Genomic DNA, 15,843 nt, shown 5'->3' with positions numbered 1-15,843 from the left:
GAGGCTCTGAGCCTCTTGAAAGGAGGCTTCTGAGCCTCTTGAAAGGAGGCTCTGAGCCTCTTGAAAGGAGGCTTCTGAGCCTCTTGAAAGGAGGCTTGAGCCTCTTGAAAGGAGGCTTCTGAGCTCTTGAAAGGAGGCTTCTGAGCCTCTTGAAAGGAGGCTTGAGCCTCTTGAAAGGAGGCTTGAGCCTCTTGAAAGGAGGCTCTGAGCCTCTTGAAAGGAGGCTTCTGAGCCTCTTGAAAGGAGGCTTCTGAGCCTCTTGAAAGGAGGCTTGAGGCCTCTTGAAAGGAGGCTTCTGAGCCTCTTGAAAGGAGGCTCTGAGCCTCTTGAAAGGAGGCTTCTGAGCCTCTTGAAAGGAGGCTCTGAGCCTCTTGAAAGGAGGCTCTGAGCCTCTTGAAAGGAGGCTTCTGAGCCTCTTGAAAGGAGGCTTCTGAGCCTCTTGAAAGGAGGCTTCCTGAGCTCTTGAAAGGAGGCTTCCTGAGCCTCTTGAAAGGAGGCTTCTGAGCCTCTTGAAAGGAGGCTTCTGAGCCTCTTGAAAGGAGGCTTCTGAGCCTCTTGAAAGGAGGCTTCCGAGCCTCTTGAAAGGAGGCTTCTGAGCCTCTTGAAAGGAGGCTTCTGAGCCTCTTGAAAGGAGGCTTCTGAGCCTCTTGAAAGGAGGCTGGAGCCTCTTGAAAGGAGGCCTGAGGCCTCTTGAAAGGAGGCTTCTGAGCCTCTTGAAAGGAGGCTTCTGAGCCTCTTGAAAGGAGGCCTGAGCCTCTTGAAAGGAGGCTCTGAGCCTCTTGAAAGGAGGCTTCTGAGCCTCTTGAAAGGAGGCTTCCAGAGCCTCTTGAAAGGAGGCCTGAGCCTCTTGAAAGGAGGCTTCTGAGCCTCTTGAAAGGAGGCTTCCGAGCCTCTTGAAAGGAGGCTTCTGAGCCTCTTGAAAGGAGGCTCTGAGCCTCTTGAAAGGAGGCTTCTGAGCCTCTTGAAAGGAGGCTTCTGAGCCTCTTGAAAGGAGGCTCTGAGCCTCTTGAAAGGAGGCTTCTGAGCCTCTTGAAAGGAGGCTTCTGAGCCTCTTGAAAGGAGGCTCTGAGCCTCTTGAAAGGAGGCTTCCGAGCCTCTTGAAAGGAGGCTCTGAGCCTCTTGAAAGGAGGCTTCCTGAGCCTCTTGAAAGGAGGCTTGAGCCTCTTGAAAGGAGGCTTCTGAGCTCTCTTGAAAGGAGGCTTCCTGAGCCTCTTGAAAGGAGGCTTCTGAGCCTCTTGAAAGGAGGCCTGAGCCTCTTGAAAGGAGGCTTCTGAGCCTCTTGAAAGGAGGCTTCTGAGCCTCTTGAAAGGAGGCTTCTGAGCCTCTTGAAAGGAGGCTTCTGAGCCTCTTGAAAGGAGGCTACTGAGCCTCTTGAAAGGAGGCTTGAGCCTCTTGAAAGGAGGCTTCTGAGCCTCTTGAAAGGAGGCTTCTGAGCCTCTTGAAAGGAGGCTTCTGAGCCTCTTGAAAGGAGGCTTCTGAGCCTCTTGAAAGGAGGCTTGAGCCTCTTGAAAGGAGGCTTCTGAGCCTCTTGAAAGGAGGCTTCTGAGCCTCTTGAAAGGAGGCTTCCGAGCCTCTTGAAAGGAGGCTTCCGAGCCTCTTGAAAGGAGGCTTCCGAGCCTCTTAAAAGGAGGCTTCCGAGCCTCTTGAAAGGAGGCTTCCGAGCCTCTTGAAAGGAGGCTTCCCAGCCTCTTGAAATGAGGCTTCCCAGCCTCTTGGAAGGAGGCTTCCGAGCCTCTTGGAAGCCTCTTGAAAGGAGGCTTCCGAGCCTCTTGGAAGCCTCTTGAAAGGAGGCTTCCGAGCCTCTTGAAAGGAGGCTTCCGAGCCTCTTGAAAGGAGGCTTCTGAGCCTCTTGAAAGGAGGCTTCCGAGCCTCTTGAAAGGAGGCTTCCGAGCCTCTTGAAAGGAGGCTTCCGAGCCTCTTGAAAGGAGGCTTTCCTGAGCCTCTTGAAAGGAGGCTTCCAGCCTCTTGAAAGGAGGCTTCTGAGCCTCTTGAAAGGAGGCTTCCTGAGCCTCTTGAAAGGAGGCTTCTGAGCCTCTTGAAAGGAGGCTCTGAGCCTCTTGAAAGGAGGCTTCTGAGCCTCTTGAAAGGAGGCTTCTGAGCCTCTTGAAAGGAGGCTTGAGCCTCTTGAAAGGAGGCTTCCAGGCCTCTTGAAAGGAGGCTTCTGAGCCTCTTGAAAGGAGGCTTCTGAGCCTCTTGAAAGGAGGCTTCTGAGCCTCTTGAAAGGAGGCTTGAGCCTCTTGAAAGGAGGCTTCTGAGCCTCTTGAAAGGAGGCTTCTGAGGCTCTTCAAAGGAGGCTTCTGAGCCTCTTGAAAGGAGGCTTCCGAGCCTCTTGAAAGGAGCTTCCCGAGCCTCTTGAAAGGAGGCTTCCGAGCCTCTTGAAAGGAGGCTTCCGAGCCTCTTGAAAGGAGGCTTCCGAGCCTCTTGAAAGGAAGCTTCCCAGCCTCTTGAAAGGAGGCTTCCGAGCCTCTTGAAAGGAGGCTTCCCAGCCCCTTGAAAGGAGGCTTCCCAGCCTCTTGATAGGAGGCTTCCTAGCCTCTTGAAAGGAGACTTCCCAGCCTCTTGAAAGGAGGCTCCCGAGCCTCTTAAAAGGAGGCTTCCGAGCCTCTTGAAAGGAGGCTTCCGAGCCTCTTGAAAGGAGGCTTCCGAGCCTCTTGAAAGGAGGCTTCCGAGCCTCTTGAAAGGAGGCTTCCCAGCCTCTTGAAAAGAGGCTTCCCAGCCTCTTGAAAAGAGGCTTCCCAGCCTCTTGGAAGGAGGCTTCCCAGCCTCTTGGAAGGAGGCTTCCCAGCCTCTTGGAAGGAGGCTTCCCAGCCTCTTGGAAGGAGGCTTCCCAGCCTCTTGGAAGGAGGCTTCCCAGCCTCTTGGAAGGAGGCTTCCCAGCCTCTTGGAAGGAGGCTTCCCAGCCTCTTGGAAGGAGGCTTCCCAGCCTCTTGGAAGGAGGCTTCCGAGCCTCTTGAAAGGAGGCTTCCGAGCCTCTTGAAAGGAGGCTTCCGAGCCTCTTGAAAGGAGGCTTCCGTGGCTGATTTTGTTATGCAATAATAACTAGGCTTTAATTTACTGATCACCATGAACATTATGCACAATACAAGGCTTTAGAATACAAAATTTAACAATATTAATACACGATTATAAACATTTAACATGCGAGTATTTCCAATCTATTTCATCTCAGTCCTACAGTATTTTATTATATAAGAAAGAATAAAGCAGAAACAACAAAGAAGAAAGAAAAAGCAAACCAAAAAGAATCCAGAAGAAGCGATTCTGATAGTTCTATTTATGTTTTAGTAGATCGAATGTGCATAAACACAACGGTATACAAAGGTATGTTTTGACGTAGGACTACGTCCGTGTTTTACCATACAATGCAAATTAGTACTTGGTCGAAAGCTTTCAAATATATCTATCTGCTGAGGGTAATAAAATGGATATTGGCGTTAAATTCACTCCGTCCGAAACGATCATACCAAAACAAAAGTGCGGCCTGCGGGCCGCAGGGTAATGTTACTTTGATCAAATCGTATGGAGTGATTTTAACACCAATATTCGTTTTATTACCCTCAGCTGATAGATATATTTGAAAGCTTTCGTCCAAGTACTAGCTTGTAAGTTGAAAGCTCATTTTTATTGTGTGGCAATCAGATTAAGACAAAAAACGCACAAAATGCTGAGCACCACTGTTTTAAAGCATTTCGCATAAAAATATAGTTTATTCATTTCTCAATAAGATCAATGAAAGTACAAAAACAATTTGCGAAATCATGTGTTGGTGGTTTTGGCCGTCTTTTTGTATGGAGCCCGACCATTGTGCAACGAATTGAGGTGATGTCTGTGTGTGTCTCGCCAACTTTTAATCACTCACCCTCAACTGATTTACTTGCAAGAAGTTGCATTCGATAAGTCGGGCCTATTACGGGCTCCAGAAGAAACTGCGGTCAAAAAAGATTCGCCACCGCACCAAATGTGTCATGTACAAGACGTTAATAAGTCCGGTTATCATCTACGGACATGAAACATGGACAATGCTCGAGGAGGACTTGCAAGCACTCGGAGTATTCGAGAGACGTGTACTTAGGACCATCTTTGGTGGTGTGCAAGAAGACGGTGTGTGGCGGCGAAGAATGAACCACGAGCTCGCTCAACTCTACGGCGAACCCAGTATCCAGAAGGTAACTAAAGCCGGAAGGGTACGATGGGCGGGCATGTTGCAAGAATGCCGGGCAGCAACCTGCAAAATGGTGTTCGCTTCCGATCCTGTAGGTACGAGACGGCGTGGAACGCAGCGAGCGAGGTGGGCAGACCAGGTGCAAAACGACTTGGCGAGCGTGAGGCGCATTCGAGGATGGAGAGATGCGGCCTCGAACCATGTATTGTGGCGTCAAATTGTTGATTAAGTGTTATCTGTTTAGATGTAAACTAAATAAATGAAATGAAGTTGCATTCGATGGAGAATTCTGAATGCTGAATCGATAATTGGTCAAAAGTTTAGAAATAGGTGAACCATCAATCCCGCTCATGCATCGCAAGCACAGACATCAGAATAGGACCAATGCGGCTCAAACAAGATATCGCGGAAAGCGGACACAGTAGTGCAGTAACTAAGGCGCCGGTAGAGTACCATCAGCATCGCTATTGAATCAGTGGTTGGAAAGACACATGAAAGTAATCGGTCCTTTTCAGGGCCAAAAATGTTGCATAAGAAAAGGAGATAGTAAGAGTAAATCGGTAAGGAAATATCTTTGAAAAATTACACTCGGAGTGGACGTAATGAAGACGCCTCCTATGATATTACGACGAATCATCGAGTCCTTTTCAGGATAACCATTTTACACAAGATTTGATTTACCATATTTAATATCTTGAATTTTGTTGATATTTTTCGATGAAAACTAAAATCCCATTTTCTATTTTGCATGACGTTTAAGAGATTTGACGTTCAAGATTTAAAAAGATTTATTGAACAAAAAAATTAACATTTCATTTTATTTAAAGTGTGGGTTTAGTTTTCACCAAAAAGATCAACAAATTTATTATATAAAAGTTTGCGGTAACCCAAACCCTATAAAGTTACCGTATTTCAATTTTACGCTCTTGTGGAATTTGCTTGCAAAATTCTGACACGTTTTGTTGCTGTTAGTGACTGGAAAAGAGAGAAGTTTTCTTCACACATCGCTTCACACTACAAAACACAATCCACTGGATACAGTTTAGCCTCAAACGGAGTTCTAAATTCGAGTTAATGTTTTAAATTTTTTATCCTCCTTTGTTGTTTTTTTTTTTTTGCTTATTTCTCATCACCGTTGTTTCTATTTTCTCTCGTTCCAGAGGGCGAGTAATGGCGCTTGAGCCTAGGTTTATATGTACGCTGATGTGCACAAGTATTCGTTACGTTTTTATAGTAGTCAAGACGTTAATGATTCAAGGATTGTACATTAACCCCCTTAGCTAAGTCACTCCCAACGATACAACAACCATCACCTAATAAAACGGAGCGGTTGGTACGAGATGTCCCTGTTCTATGGCTTAATTGTGAAATCAAGTTTTGAATTTATTCTCACAGATATTTTCAACAACGCTGCACAGTAGGCCTGGCCGCTTTTATGTTTGAACTACATTCATGATGTACTTTAAACATAAATAATGACAAGAAAAGTGATAGATGTAGTCGAGTCTACCACTTTCCAGGATTCTTCCACGAACGGACTGTGTCTGTGAAGACTAGACTAGACTAGACCGAACGGAGTTCAAAATTCGACACTTTTCACCATCTGCAGGATTCCAGACATTCCACCGGAACCTGTTACAGGGTCACTTTAAGGAAATAGGCAAATACCATCATGCGAGACATCAAACTTCATGATTGCTTACGTTATGGCAATCTATGCTGTTTTTTTATTTCCTGGGCCGTATTTGAACCGATTGGAAGCGGTAAACGGATCTACCGAGTACCGGTTCAAAGATCGGGGCCCTCCTTAGCCGTGCGGTAATATGCGCGGCCACAAAGCAAGACCATGCTAAGGGTGGCTGGGTTCGATTCCCGGTGCCGGTCTAGGCAATGGAAATTGTCTCGACTCCTCTGGGCATAAAAGTATCATCGTGTTAGCCTCATGATACAATGCGGGACCGAAATCCGTACAGCACCGAAATCCGTCCACCTCATGAGATATCAATAAATTAAAGAAGGTTAAAGGTAATTAATGTAGGAATAATTAATCTTATCCTGTTCAGCTACTTGGCAGTAAGCTTTTAGGGCATAGAATTGGAAAGAAGGCTTTGAAATTAAAACAACAAAAATCAAAAACAAATCTCCACCCACCAAACGCAGAGTTTGTGCCGCCATTTTGTTTTTGGGTAGAGCATACTTGCACCAAAAGTAACTATGTTTTAATTGCTAATTGCAAATAATTACATAAGATAAGCGGAATACAAATCGAAGGGATCGCTTCTCGACGGATCGGATCGGATCGGACGGATTTCGAGTCAGGAGTAGTTGATTTAATTCATTATTTTATCATGTTTTACGTAGTTTTTAATGAGTAAACGTGAAACACTTCAAAAATAGAACCCTTCATGCGCCTGTGTCAATGAGAAATGTTTTATTTACATTCGATTCCTATTTTCTAATGACTTTTTCATATACTAAGGTGCTTAAGAGTACGGATTTCGATGCTCCACGGGGCGAGGTTTTTACTTGAATAGAAAAGCATCGCATCATTAACATTGAAGAAATCCCATTTTATCTGAAGTCGTGCGACGCTTCCATTATTCACGTTTGTTGTGCACATTTATTTCACTACTGTCTCATAAACCTACCCCCACGGAAGTTGGCTATTTTTGTCTTCCGTTTTCTAAGGAATATCATAGCTTAATTGTTTTATATCGCACATAAAGAGATTAAACGATACAACAAATGAGTCCCACAGGAATGCATCTTTGGGGCAGATAGCTGCGTAATTAAGTTATAATACGATACGTGGCGTTAGTGTGAAATATCGGAAACTCTCCTTGCTACTAAGGAAATACCCATACCCATATCTTACCATGCATCTCACTGAGTACAATAATTTTCAATCCGTTATGCTTTTGTACGGAAAATCCGTGAAAGAAATTTCTAAACCCTTAACATAAAACACAACATCTCAGTGTATTGCCAAATGCATAAAATTGGCAAAGTTATTATCATGAATATCATTTGCGAAAGATTGTCTGCATTTCTCCTACGTTGCAGACAGTACAATATTCTGAACTTGCTTGGACGATAAAAAATCTCGTCCGTCGCCTCACCGTATTCTGGCTCAGACAGGATACCAAGTTCTATTTTGCGTTTTCCAACTATTTTTATACATATAGCAGAATAAATCTTCCAGTTATGTTCTACATTCCCCAAGACACCTCCAACGAAAAAAAACAGATGAAGCAGTTGCAAAAGTGCACCAGACGGAACTAACCTATACCAACATTTCACCCAGTGACTGGAAAGAAAACAGCAGTCGTCCTAGCAATCTCGCTGTCTAAGGTACCCGCCCATCTCGTTTAGTGGGTGGTTTACCCGCCAAGGAGTAGGTAGGTGTAGGTAGTGGGCAAGTCGAGAACCAATTCCAGACGACGCTGACGTCCGGCAGAAGAAAAAGAACAGACTAACAGCTTGTAGCAGCACAGCGGAATTCAAAGTGCAGTCGTGTTCAAGGTTGCGGCGCAAATGACCGCACCAGCCACGTTCGTTGCTTTCAGTTCGTGGCCATTGAATTAATATCGGGTTAAGTGATTTAAAAGAAATTTTATTTATTGTGGCTGGGACGGTCTCTTGTTTGAAATCAGAATCATACAAACTCACACAGCAAAAAGCAGTCGAATCGAAGTAATTTCGCAATATTAGATCAACATAAGAATATTACCCTACAGTAAATGATATCAAGCCGTTCTATTAGAACATTGAGAATCAAAGTAATAAAAACATATTATATATGAAAGATACTAGTTAACACAAGGAACCATATCTTAAGCAGCCCTATCTTACACACGAAGAGGTTTATTTTCTCCACCCCCTTCCTATGGACACACCCCAGAATTGGTAACACCGCACCAGATGTAGTCACTTGGTGCCTTTCTCTTGGGTACCATAAGAACTCACACTACTCTTCGGATGCAGTTTCCTTCCAGACACATTTATCATCCGGAATGAGAAAAATGTCCGGAGAAATGCAGACATCTCCCTGCCACTAGGATATAGGATAAGGATATAAAAACTTGGTAGCAAACTTTGGCGTAGAAGGATATAGTTTTGCTGTTCTTCGTGTATATTGAGATGTTCGTCTAGTCTGACAGTCAGTTGAAGTTTGAATGGTAAAATTAGTTAAATATAACGGACATGTACCTACAAAATTTGCTTTTTTTTGTAGCGAGATGGCACCAAAGTCGTTAATTTCGTCTGAATTTTTAATTTTGTTCGCACCGTGCTTTTTACTATTTTAGAGCAATTTGACAGCAGAGTCAGAGAAATAACATAACTTGGTGGACTGTTGGAAATTAGAGCAATTAATCCTTATATTCTGAACTGAACATGAACATTACCTGAAGGTCACGCTTTCACATGACAATTGAAAAAAACATAACCTTCTGCATTGTGACAACCGGCACATTAAAATAATCATTCAGATTCAGATCTCTAGTTTTTGAAAATGGGATAATACTTTGTATTGGCCACTTGGTTCCGGAAATATTCCGGGGTGTACTGGGGGTAGGTAGGCTTCTATAAGTCAGCGTGCGACATGACAAACTTTATTTTAATGCGAAGCAAGATCGATGAAGCTCATTTTGACGGTTTCTGGACAAGTTGGACGTGTCCCTGAAGCTTCCAAGATGGTGCCCCAGGGGGACGGCCATTTTTGCTCATTTATAAAACCTCGATTGCAACATTTACGAAGGATTTACGAAGGATTTTTGACAAGCTGGACATGTCGCGGAATATTCCACAATGGTTTTCCGGGAAAATGTCCGTTTTTGATCATTAAAAAACCTTGCTTGCGACATCTCAAACTGTTGCAAAACAAGATCAATGGAGTTCAGTTTGATAGTATCTAAACATGTTTTAGGGTCTTCCGAAATCCTGGCAGTTCAGCGAAGATGGCCTTTTTTAACAGTCCTAACAGTTTTAACAAATCTTTTAAACAGTTTTAACAAATCTCATTCGTTATATGTTAAACTTTATGATTTCTCAAAACAAGACCATTGGGAGCTTATTTTTTCCTCCCTTCTCTGAAAAGCTTAACAAAGCTTGGTAGAAATTTAGAAAAAAATTCGTTGGAATTATTAAAAAAATATATATATATAAGCTAAAATTCCAAAATATTGTTTTGTGAAATTCGGAAGATTTTTCCTGACATTTGGATGATATTCCAGCCGAAGTTTGGAGAACTATCCAGCCAAATACGTAAGAATTTTCCGTAAAAGCTTTAAAGGGAATTCCAAGTTAAAGTTAAATTCTTTAGAATTTTCTTTGGAAAAATTCTATGGAGGCACTGCACAAGTGCCAATTTTGTCCCCAATATTGAAATTCTCAATAGACTTAGTTTTGTAGAAATTTGACGGTTGGACAAACATAATCGGATAATATCCTAGGATTTTTAAAGGCGGCGTGTAATGTGAATCAACCAAAATGCTGTGATGGGGACACGATATACCGAAAGGAACATTTAAAAATTTAAAAATTTTAAAATTTTAAAATTCAAAAATTTAAAAATTTAAAAATTTAAAAATTTAAAAATTTAAAAATTTAAAAATTTAAAAATTTAAAAATTTAAAAATTTAAAAATTTAAAAATTTAAAAATTTAAAGACTTAAAAATTTAAAAATTTAAAAATTTAAAACATAAAAACTTAAAAATTTAAAAATTTAAAAATTTGAGAATTAAGAAATTTAAAAATTTTAAAATTTGAAAATTTAAAAAATTAAAAATTAAAAATTTAAAAAATTAAAAATTTAAAAATTTAAAAATTTGAAAATTTAAAAATTTAAAAATTTAAAAATTTGAAAATTTAAAAATTTAAAAATTTAAAAATTTAAAAATTCAAAAAATATTTAAATTAAAAAATTCAAAAATTTAAAACTTTAAGAATTTACAAATTTAAAAATTGAAAAATTAAAAAAAAGACAAAATAAAAAATTAAAAATTGAAAAATTGAAAAATTGAAAAATTAAAAAATTGAAAAATTGAAAAATTATATAATTAAAAATTGAAAAATTTAAAAATTGAAAAATTTTAAAATTAAAAAATTTGAAGATTGAAAAAATAAAAATTTAAAAAAAAATTGAAAAATTTAAAATTGAAAAATTGAAAAATTGAAAATTGAAAAATTAAAAATTGAAAAATTGAGAAATTGAAAACTTAAAAATTGAAAAATTGAAAATTAAAAATTGAAAAATTGAAAAATTGAAAATTGAAAATTGAAAAATTGAAAAATTGAAAAATTGAAAATTGAAAAATTGAAAATTGAAAAATTGAAAAATTGAAAAATTGAAAAATTGAAAAATTGAGAAATTAAAAAATTGAAAAACTTAAAAATTCAAAAACTTGAAAATTTAACAATTTAAAAATTAAAGTACATATATAAAATTTTAAAATTTTAAAATTTTAAAATTTAAAGATTTAAAAATTCAAAAATTTAAAAATTAAAAAATTAAAAAACTTAAAAAAATAAAAATATAAAAATTTAAAAATTTAAAAATTTAAAAATTTAAAAATTTAAAAATTTAAAAATTTTAAAATTTAAAAATTTAAAAATTTTAAAATTTAAAAATTTAAAAATTTAAAAATTTAAAAATTTAAAAATTTAAAAATTTAAAAATTTTAAACATAAAAATTTAAAAATTTTAAACATAAAAATTTAAAAATTTAAAAATTTAAAAATTTAAAAATTTAAAAATTTAAAAATTTAAAAATTTAAAAATTTAAATATTTAAAATTTAAAAATTTAAAAATTTAAAAATTAAATTTAAAAATTTGAAAATATAAAATATAAAATTTCAAAATTTGAAAATTTTAATATTTTAAAATTTAAAATTTAAAATTTAAAATATAAAAATTTAAAAGTTTGAAAATTTAAAATTTTAATAATTTAAAATTTAAAATTTAAAATTTAAAAATTTAAAAATTTAAAAATTTAAAAATTAAAAGACTTAAAAAAATAAAAATTTGAAAATTTAAAAATTTAAAACATAAAAATTTAAAAATTTAAAAATTTAAAACATAAAAATTTAAAAATTTAAAAGTTTAAAACATAAAAATTTAAAAATTTAAAAATTTTAAAAATTTAAAAATTTTAAAATTTAAAAATTTAAAAATTTAAGAATTTAAATATTTAAAAATATAAAATTTAAAAATTTAAAAATTTAAAAATTTAAAAATTTAAAAATTTAAAAATTTAAAAATTTAAAAATTTAAAAATTTAAAAATTTAAAAATTTAAAAATTTAAAAATTTAAAAATTTAAAAATTTAAAAATTTAAAAATTTAAAAATTTAAAAATTTAAAAATTTAAAAATTGAAAAATTGAAAAATTGAAAAATTGAAAAATTGAAAAATTGAAAAATTGAAAAATTGAAAAATTGAAAAATTGAAAAATTGAAAAATTGAAAAATTGAAAAATTTAAAAATTGAAAAATTTAAAAATTGAAAAATTGAAAAATTGAAAAATTGAAAAATTGAAAAATTGAAAAATTGAAAAATTGAAAAATTGAAAAATTGAAAAATTGAAAAATTGAAAAATTGAAAAATTAAAAAATTGAAAAATTGAAAAATTGAAAAATTAAAAAATTGAAAAATTGAAAAATTGAAAAATTGAAAAATTGAAAAATTGAAAAATTGAAAAATTGAAAATTTAAAATTGAAAAATGAAAATTAAAAACTGAAAATTGAAAATTGAAAATTGAAAATTGAAAATTGAAAATTGAAAAATTGAAAAATTGAAAAATTGAAAAATTGAAAAATTGCAAAATTGAAAAATTGAAAAATTGAAAAATTGAAAAATTGAAAAATTGAAAAATTGAAAAATTGAAAAATTGAAAAATTGAAAAATTGAAAAATTGAAAAATTGAAAAATTGAGAAATTAAAAAATTGAAAAACTTAAAAATTGAAAATTGAAAATTTAAAAATTTAAAAATTAAAGTACATATATAAAATTTTAAAATTTTAAAATTTTAAAATTTAAAGATTTAAAAATTTAAAAATTTAAAAATTAAAAAATTAAAAAACTTAAAAAAATAAAATATAAAATTTAAAATTTAAAATTTAAAAAAATAAAATTTAAAAATTTAATAACTTAAAAATTTGAAAAATTAATAATTTAAAAGTTTAAAAGTTTAAATATTTAAAAATTTAAAAATTTAAAAATTTAAAAATTTAAAAATTTAAGAATTTAAAAATACAAAATTTTAAAATTTGAAAATTTTAATATTTTAAAATTTAAAAATTTAAAAATTTAAAAATTTAAAAATTTAAAAATTTGAAAATTTAAAAATTTTAAAAATTTAAAAATTTAAAAATTTAAAAATTTAAAAATTTAAAAATTTAAAAATTTAAAAATTAAAAGACTTAAAAAAATAAAAATTTGAAAATTTAAAAATTTAAAACATAAAAATTTAAAAATTTAAAAATTTAAAACATAAAAATTTAAAAATTTAAAAGTTTAAAACATAAAAATTCAAAATTTTAAAAATTTTAAAAATATAAAAACTAAAAAAATTTAAAAATTTTAAAATTTAAAAATTTAAAAATTTAAGAATTTAAATATTTAAAAATATAAAATTTAAAAATTTAAAAATTTAAAAATTTAAAATTTAAAATTTAAAATTTAAAAATTTAAAATTTAAAATTTAAAATTTAAAATTTAAAAATTTAAAATTTAAAAATTTAAAATTTAAAATTTAAAAATTTAAAATTTGAAAATTTAAAATTTAAAATTTAAAATTTTAAATTTAAAAATTTAAAAAAGAATTTAAAAATTTTAAAATTTAAAAGTTTAAACATTTTAAAATTCAAAATTTAAAAATTAAAAAATTAAAAATTTAACAAATTAAAATTTAAAATTTAAAACTTTAAAAATTTAAAATTTAAAAATTTAAAATTTAAAAATTTAAAATTTAAAATTTAAAAATTTAAAATTTAAAAATTTAAAATTTAAAAATTTAAAAATTTAAAATTTAAAAATTTAAAATTTAAAATTTAAAAATTTTAAAATTTAAAATTTAAAATTTAAAAATTTAAAATTTAAAAATTTAAAATTCAAAATTTAAAAATTAAAATTTAAAATTTTAAAATTTAAAAATTTAAAATTTAAAATTTAAGAACTTAAAAATTTCAAAATTTAAAATTTAAAAATATAAAAATTTAAAAATTTAAAAATTTAAAAATTTAAAAATTTAAAAATTTAAAAATTTAAAAATTTAAAAATTTAAAAATTTAAAAATTTTAAAAATTTAAAAATTTCAAAATTTAAAAGTTTAAAATTTTTAAAAAAATCTCCCATTCATTTGGCACAATATTCAATATCTTTCAACCTTTTATTTCACTCCTAATTGATCCAATTATAGGAAATATAAATGTAGATTCCGAATATTCGCTCTTTGTTGCAACAACACTGAGCCGGAGTGAATCTTTCCACTTTTACAAAGCGATATCATCAAATAAACACCTAGGGGAGATGCGGTCAATATGCGCCCCCTAAGCTAATCACTTAATTTAATGATGATTTCCTCCGAAAACATGTATTTTCGAATTGTTTATCAATAATCTATCATATCAGTCATTATATGGTCCACAAATTTCCATGTAAAGCCAGCAAAATTGCAACAAAACGATTTTATTCCAAAATTGAGAATTTCAATCCAAAGTGAACGATGCTGGGCAATATGCGTATTCCAGTATTTTTCACCAAAATTTTCAAACTATTTTGCACAAGATTAGTGTCAACTCTATTCTTTCAGTTAGTCAATGGCTCAGACTGATGGTAATGAGGTGGAAATATGTTTTGTATCTAAAGAAAAGCATTGAGGACAGAAACGCCGAAATTGCATTGGAATGGACTAAAATAATGTTTTATTTTTTAAATTTTAATACAGAATTTTTGACTGAGTTTTTTCATTTGACGGCATACAAATATGTTTTGGCTTCAGCTGCCTACGTTTTTGAGACAAAATTTGGGACATAAACCAAGAAAAGGGGGTGGCGCATTTTATACATATCTCCCCTACCTGAAAATCGTCATAGTTCTCGATACAATCATTGCCTGAAGCTATTAATCACCACACAATAATTCTGAACTAACGCACTCCAATCCTTCCTATTTGATCGTTTCACCAGAACTTATATAAACATATTAGAATACATTAAAAACTGTATCCTCAAACCACACAAAAATCACCTCGGCCTAAAATAATAATCCTTCATTGTTAATAGGAAAACTGTCCAATACGTGGTCGCGTTCATGGTATTTATAATTCTATCGATTTCAAAAAGTGAATAAAATATTGTTTTTAAGTGTTTGGAAGAAATTTGGATGAGTGAATATATCTTCTCAACTAAATAAAAAATATTATAAATAATACCATCTGGCATCATGTTGTCGTAGAACGTGCATATTTTTGTTTACGTTGCATATTCTACCGTCCCGAGAGAATGAGAGTAAAATGTTGAGAGATTGAGGGAAACTGGTTTGAAGTGTGCCGGAAATGCAAGAATAGCTGTTTTTTAGGCTGAAGTGAACCCCATTGCAGTATTGCACGGCCTACAAAATTCAGGAAAAGTTGCTTCCTGTCATAAATATCAATTAAATAATGGAGTCATGTGCATGTTAGGCCGGGAATGGGGTATAACCCAATTAAAAAAAATAAAGATTCAAAATTTAAAGCATGAGAATGAAAGCATGATTGACCGCCCACGGTTGCTACTCCGTTATTGTCAGGCCAGGCTATAATTACACAGAGCACCAATAGATGAAGTTTGGGACTAACATCATCTTCAATGTGTAAGAATTGGTGACCCAAAAATAAGCAATACCAGCGCCGGCCGTGTCCGAATGCAGGTCAATTAAGGAATAGGTAGGAAATTGTTGACGTGATACTCGCTTTGATAGAAGCCGACGAGTCATCTACACTTCCACGAGAAATCACTGGAATGTTGGATATATGGAGTAGGGAGTGGGGCAGGGTTCGCTTTGGTAAACGGTCTTCCGTGTATAGCGTGCAGTTTGATTTAAAACAAAAACAATCGAAAAACGCTAAATATTTTAATTATCTTTCTGATTAACTTACTCACCTGCACAAAGCAGAACAAAATTTCGGTGACCGGCCGATCACTCTGCTTACTGGAGAATCTGAAACACGAGAAATCACGCACTGAACTGATTAACTTTATTACCAGCCGCGCAATGCAGATTCGGCAGATCGCGCGATCGTTCTGCTGTCCGAAACAAGAAAAATCTCACACTAAACTGATTTTTATTACCGGGCACTCTTTAAAAAATTAAAAATTCAAAATTTAAAATTGCAAAATTTTAAAGTTTAAAATTTAAAAAATTAAAGCATTTAAAAATTTTAAAAATCTTAAAAATTTTAAAAATTAGAAATTCTAAAACTAAGAAAATTATAACAATATAAAAATTAAAGGAATTTAAATCCTAAAATTGAATAATAAAAAAATAAACATCTAAAATGTCGAAATAAAAAAAAAATAAATTCAAAATGTTTTAAATTTTTGATTTAAAAGTATGAGAATGGTTGACTGAATAACTGCGTAATTATATAATTTGATAACTGGAAATTAGAAAAAAAAAGTTGAGAACAAAAAACTGG

At 32.8% G+C, this 15,843-nt stretch overlaps 2 protein-coding genes and 1 long non-coding RNA gene across 5 annotated transcripts in view; 1 reads left to right on the top strand and 2 right to left on the bottom strand.

Moving 5' to 3' along the window:
• The window catches only part of LOC134220845 (ras-related protein Rab-23), a 239,425-nt gene that overhangs the window by 176,093 nt on the left and 47,489 nt on the right, over nucleotides 1-15,843 (bottom strand). The window lies entirely within an intron of this gene.
• LOC134220846 (protein yippee-like) overlaps nucleotides 1-15,843 on the bottom strand; it is a 385,579-nt gene that overhangs the window by 322,270 nt on the left and 47,466 nt on the right. The window lies entirely within an intron of this gene.
• The window catches only part of LOC134220847 (uncharacterized), a 59,523-nt gene that overhangs the window by 42,389 nt on the left and 1,291 nt on the right, over nucleotides 1-15,843 (top strand). The window lies entirely within an intron of this gene.

Source organism: Armigeres subalbatus, chromosome 3, assembly GCF_024139115.2.
Source record: "Armigeres subalbatus isolate Guangzhou_Male chromosome 3, GZ_Asu_2, whole genome shotgun sequence".
Taxonomy (NCBI): Eukaryota; Metazoa; Arthropoda; class Insecta; order Diptera; family Culicidae; genus Armigeres; species Armigeres subalbatus.
The sequence above is the reverse complement of the archived record's forward strand: the minus strand, read 5'-3'. Positions and strand labels throughout refer to the sequence as shown.